This window comes from Monodon monoceros, unplaced genomic scaffold (genome assembly GCF_005190385.1).
Source record: "Monodon monoceros isolate NGI ecotype Baffin Bay Population unplaced genomic scaffold, NGI_Narwhal_1 Contig2716_ctg1, whole genome shotgun sequence".
In the NCBI taxonomy this organism is placed as follows: Eukaryota; Metazoa; Chordata; class Mammalia; order Artiodactyla; family Monodontidae; genus Monodon; species Monodon monoceros.
Window position 1 is genome coordinate 18,744 of NW_021698628.1, and position 6,045 is coordinate 24,788.

The 6,045-nt window shown below is 39.6% G+C and overlaps 1 non-coding gene across 1 annotated transcript; it reads left to right on the forward strand.

The window, feature by feature from the left end:
• Window positions 1-1,097: 1,097 nt before the first annotated feature.
• Window positions 1,098-1,204, forward strand: LOC114898391. The gene has a single exon (XR_003794360.1). It is a non-coding gene; the product is annotated as a U6 spliceosomal RNA (small nuclear RNA).
• The last annotated feature ends 4,841 nt before the right edge of the window (window positions 1,205-6,045 follow it).

Sequence of the window (6,045 nt, forward strand, 5' to 3'; positions counted from 1 at the left end):
GAATTTCATTCTAAGATTGTTCATGGTTAACGTATAGAAATACAACTGATTTTTGTGTATTGATCTTGTATCCTGCAACTTTGCTGAACTTGTTTATTAGCTCTATTTAGTTTTTTGTGGATATTCTTTAGTATTTTCTAAATATAAGATCACATTACCTTTAAATGGGACAGTTTTACTTTTTCTTTTCCAACCTAGATGCTTTTTATTTATTTTTCTTTCCTAACTGCCCTGGCCTGAACCTCCAGTACTATGTTAAATAGAGTTGGCAAGATCATACATCCTTGTCCTGTTCCTGATCTTAGAGAGATTTTAGTCTTTCATCATTAAGTATGATGTTAGCTGTGGGTTTGGTTTTGTGTGTATGTGTGTGGGGGGGGTAAATTATACATAATGTAACATTTACCACTTTAACCATTTTTAAGTGTATAGTTCTGTGTCATTTAGTATATTTACACTGCTGTGCAACAATTATCACCATTCATCTACAGAACTTTATCACTCCAAACTGAAACAACTAGTAATATCTGTCACAGTCCCCACTTCATTTTATGAGGCTATTGTAACAATATATAAAGCAGACAAAGACCGTACCAAAAAACCAACCAACCAACCAAACAAACAAACAAAACCTTATGGGTCAATCTTTCCTATGAACACAGATGTGAAAAGCTATCTTCTAAAACATTAGCAAACTGAATCAAGAAATGTATTAAAAATTATGACCAAGTTGGGTTTATTCTCAAAATTCAGGCATGGGTTAATATTAGGAAATCTATCAGTATAAATCATTGCATTACTAGATTAAAGAATAAAAGCCATATATTAAATCTTGTTAATTATGTAAAAACAATGAACAAAGTTTAACATCTGCTTACGATAAAAACCTTTAGCAAATTGGGAATGGAAGAGAACTTACTTAATAAAGGTTATCATGGCAAATATATTTAATGGTAAAATGTTAGAGCTTCTGTTATAGGTTGAATCGTGTCCCACAAAAATTCATATGATGAAGTCCTAACCAGTATTTCAGAATGTGACCTTATTTAAAGAGGGTCATTGCAGATGTAATTAGTTAAATTAATAATAGGTCATCAGTGCTCGCTTCGGCAGCACATATACTAAAATTGGAACAATACAGAGAAGATTAGCATGGCCTCTGCGCAAGGATGACACGCAAATTCGTGAAGCGTTCCAAATTTTAACAATAATAATAATAATAATAAATAGGTCATCAGGGTGAGTCCTAATCCAATATAACTGGTGTCCTTATAAAAAGAGGAAATTTGGACATAGAGGCAGATATAGACACAGAAAGAATGCTCTCTGAACATGAAGGCAGAGACTAAGGTGATGTGTCTACAATGCTAGGAACACCAAGATTGCCAGTAAACCACCAGAAGCTAGGAAAGAGGCATGGGACAGATTTCCCCTCACAGTCTCAGAAGGAACCAACCCTGCTGATACCTTGATCTCAGACTTCCAGCCTCCGAAACTGTGTGGCAATAAATTTCTATTGTTTAAGCCACCCAGTTTGTGGTACTTTGTTATAGCAGCCTTCAGAAATTAATACAGCTGGCTTTCAAAATTAGAACAAGACAAAGATGTCTGCTATTACTGTTTCTATTCAACATTGTACTGAAGGTATTATCTAGTATAGGGGAGGAAAAAATTCTCTACCCTTTTAGGGTCCCTGGCTGGGTCTAAAAATTAAACGGACATAGGACAGATTAACAGGAGAAAAGTGTGCACATTTTATTAAATCTTTACATGTACATGGGAGCCTTCACAAGACAATGAAAACCCAAAGAAGTGACCAGAGCAGGAAGCTTTTATACCTTTTAGACAAAGAAACAATAAATTTGTGAAAAATTGATAAGACAAAGGGGTTTGAGCTCAGGATAGTAAATGGTGAAGAAGTCCGATATAATAGTAAATACATAAATTGATCTCTGCCCCTGGTTCCTGGCACAGAACTCCTAAAACCCTTGTAATTTCCTATGTGATAAGAGCACTAGGAGCATCTTTTGTTCTAATATTTGGTCTTTGGCTCCAGTTCCTAAATGTCTTGGGATTTCTTGGGTGCTGGCAGTGTCTTTTGTTCTGAGGTGACTCTGGGTGGGCTCCTGGATGGAGGCTGGTTACCAGAAAGATCAAGCCATGATTAGAAGCTTGAAATTTTCAGCCTCACTTCCCATTCTCCAGAGTGGGGAGAGAGGCTGGAAATGGAGTTAGTGATACATCATACCTACATGATGAAGCCTCCCTAAAAATCCTCAAAGTATACAGTTCAGAGAGCTTACAGGTTGGTGAATACATGGAGGTGCTGAGAGAGTGGCATGCCCAGAGATGGCATGGAAGCTCCGAACCCCTTCCCATATACCTTGCCCTATGCATCTTTTTCATCTGGATGTTCATCTGTATCTTTTATCATATCCTTTTATAACAAATGGTGTTGAAACAAATAGACTGACAGATATTTCTCAGGCAAAGATGGGTTTATTTAGTATCCTCAGAGAACTTCAATTCAAGGTCTGCAATCCTGGGAGAGCCACATGAACGTTCTCAAAAGGCAAGGGAAGGAGGATGCTTTTATTGGGAGGGAGAAAAAAGGAAGTTAGGAAGGCTATAGTAAACAGAGTCCATGGCTTTTCACTGGCTGAGTCCTTGCCAGGAAAGAAGAGCCAGCTTTCTTCCTGTTGGGCTCAGCTACCATTACAGGGCATGAGAGCTCCCCCTTCTGTTTATTAATTTTTTACAGTAGTAAGTAAACTGTTTTCCTGAATTTTATGAGCCATTCTAAAAACTAAATGAACCCAAGGTGGAGACAGGGGAGATCGTGGGAGGCTCCAATTTATAGCCAAGTCAGACAGAAGTTGTAGGTAACTTGGGGACCTAGTACTTGAGGTTGGCATATAACATGGGGGCAGTCTTGTGGGACTAAGCCCTTAACCTGTGGGATCTGAAGCTATCTCCAGTTAGATAGTGTCAGAATTGAGTTAAATTGTAGGATACCCAGCTGGTTTCAAAGAATTGCTTGTTGTGGGCAAAATCCCACACAGTCTGTTGTCAGAAGTTTTGTGACTGTGGTACTAGTGTGAGAGTAAAGGAGAATCACACAGGAGGAAAAGCAAATTTTTCCATTCAAGATGTAACTAGGAAGATAACGGTTAGTTTAATAAGGTTTGTTTGTATAGATTTCTCAGCCCCAGATTCCCCATCTCTGATGACAAGAATGTCTTCCTTCCTTCTGGTACAGGGAAAGTACTTTTCACATGGGAGTTTTAGCTCCTGCTTTCAGAAAGAAAAGGAGGGTCAGAGTGTCCTTCTTACACCTACTATTTCTTCTTGCCTTTAATTCAAAATCATCAATATACTAAAGTGGCATGTTTTGAGGTGACATAGTCTGGTTTCCTTCACTAGTACAGTAGGAGAAGAAAAAGAAGTAGAAGGCAAAACAAATAAAAGGCATGGTCCAACGTCCCTTGGAGGTTACAGTCTGGGACTGTATCAGCACTTCATGGAGAAAAGGGAAGGAAACAAAGTGAAAGATGTGTCTTGACTCCTGCTCCATTCACCAAGGCTGCCTTCGAGAGTGGTTTCTCGGGTTTATAAGAATGGTCTTTCTCTGTAGATATTTTCTTTTAGATACTGAAACCTAATATATTCCTCAGTCTAGGAAATGTTTCAATGAATTTTTAGCCTACAGCTACTGTTGTTGTTATTATTTCACCATACCAGATATATTGAATTCTATGTGTCAGACATTATATAAACTTAATGTTTAAAACAACCCTGAAGGGGCTTCCCTGGTGGCACAGTGGTTAAGAATCGCCTGCCAATGCAGGGAACACGGGTTCGAGCCCTGGTCCGAGAAGATCCCATATGCTGCGGGGCAACTAAGCCCGTGAGCCACAACTACTGAGCCTGCGCTCTAGAGCCCGTGCTCTGCAACAAGAGAAGCCACCGCCAATGAGAAGCCCGCGCACCGCAATGAAGAGTAGCCCCCACTCGCCACAACTAGAGAAAGCCTGCACGCAGCAACGAGGACCCAACATAGCCCAAGAAAAAAAAAAAAAACCTGAAAAGTAGATTGCAAGAGACCTCATATACTGTGGAAAGAATTTGATCCATCCTGTAGTCCCCTGAGGAGCTACTGAAGGTTTCTAAGCCATAGGAATTTTGTAATTAGGTAAGTTTTAGAGAATAACTAGTGGTCAGTGTGAAGGATAACGGAGACAGGGTAAGCAGGTTTTTTGGGGTGGCTGGGTGAGAGCACAAGAATAATTAAGAGATGCATGTGAACTAAGGTGGTAGCAGGCAGAATAAAAAGTTGGGGACATAGGGCTTCCCTGGTGGCGCAGTGGTTAAGAGTCCGCCTGCCAATGCAGGGGACACGGGTTCGTGCCCAAGTCCGGGAAGATCCCACATGCCGCGGAGCGGCTGGGCCCGTGAGCCATGGCCGCTGAGCCTGCGCGTCCGGAGCCTGTGCTCCACAACGGGAGAGGCCACAACAGTGAGAGGCCTGCGTACTGCAAAAAAAAAAAAAAAAAGCTGGGGACATAAAAAGAGATCAAGGTAACTGATACTTGAGAATCCTTTCAATTGGGTTGTCCCCAGGCATCCTTTCAAATCTCCTTTCCTAACTGAAGTAGGTTGAGAGTTAAGGTTTCTTCCACCCTAGTTCTTTATTCGTGTTCACTTTATACTCTTTCAAAATGCTCTAACAATTTATTTGATGCTCTCAAAACAAGTACAGATAAGCATTATAGACAGAATGATTTTAAGTGGTCTTTTTCAAGGTTGAAAAGGCACAATCAAGACCAGACTCCTGATGTTCTGACAGTTGAACCCCAGGAGTAAATACGGAGGAACTGCAGTTTGTTTGGCTGATAGGCTATTGAGAGAATGCTTTATTACAGATAAAGCTCCTTCTCTCATCTTTATTCAGGGTCATCCTGAGGGAATACATTTAGAGGTCTTCACATCAGGAAAATCATCACCAACATCTTTCTTGTCTATCTTGTCTATCACCTATCTTCCCCAGTGGCCAGGTGGGACTTCTCTCACAGTGTCCAGACAAGATGGTGGTGTTTCACCAACTGACCCTTCCCACAGCCTAGGAAAAGCATAGTGGACCTGTTTATCCCTTGCTCTTGATTATGTTACTCTCCCCACCCCACAGCTGGTTCCTGCCTGCAGTGGAATGCTAAATTGGTTGGTTGCCCAACCAACAAACAGGCTGTAACAAATAAGAACCACTTTTCCTCTAAAATAGTGTTTTATCACAGATTATTGCCATAAATTGGTTTCTTCAAAAGATAATGAGTTTCTATCTGTATGTAACCATAAATGAAACATTCAATGTTTCAAACATACAATGAAGACACATATAGGTGAGAAACAACCAAACTGAAGTTTGGAAAGTAAGCAATAAAGCCTTATGTGAGCCTGAAATGGAGAAGCCTATGAAAATCTCAAAAAAGACAAACCTAGGATCAATAAAGGAGCTTATAGTACACATTCACAATTTATCTGCTCCTAAGTGGTAGTTTAAGCAGAAAATTTTGCTTTTAATTCTGATACTTACACAATTCACAAATTCACCTTTATTTTTAAAACTTTTGGTGAACCAAAGTTTTAAATTTTGTATCTCAGAGTGAAGAGAGAATTTGTTCATTTCATAACCACAGAAACAAATGAGGTGAAACATTGAAAACAAATTAAGAAAACAGTCTGCCTCCTACTGCTATGTACACTCCAGGTTAGTGAAGAAATGGATAATGACTAACAAACTGTTGGCTAAAGTCACAGAAATGACTTTCCAGATGTTTTTGCTCAGTCAAGGGAGTTATACCACAGGAGGGAATGATCCATATCTAATTCCAAGCAGAAACTGGAAAAACATAGTATCTTAACTCTTTCTTTGTTTCAGTTATGTAGTGTCATAAGAACAGAATAGCTCTTCCTAGGAACAGGTTGTTCTGTTTGAGAAAACATATACCCATCCATGTAATTATCATTGCTGATGTGCTTCATTTCTTT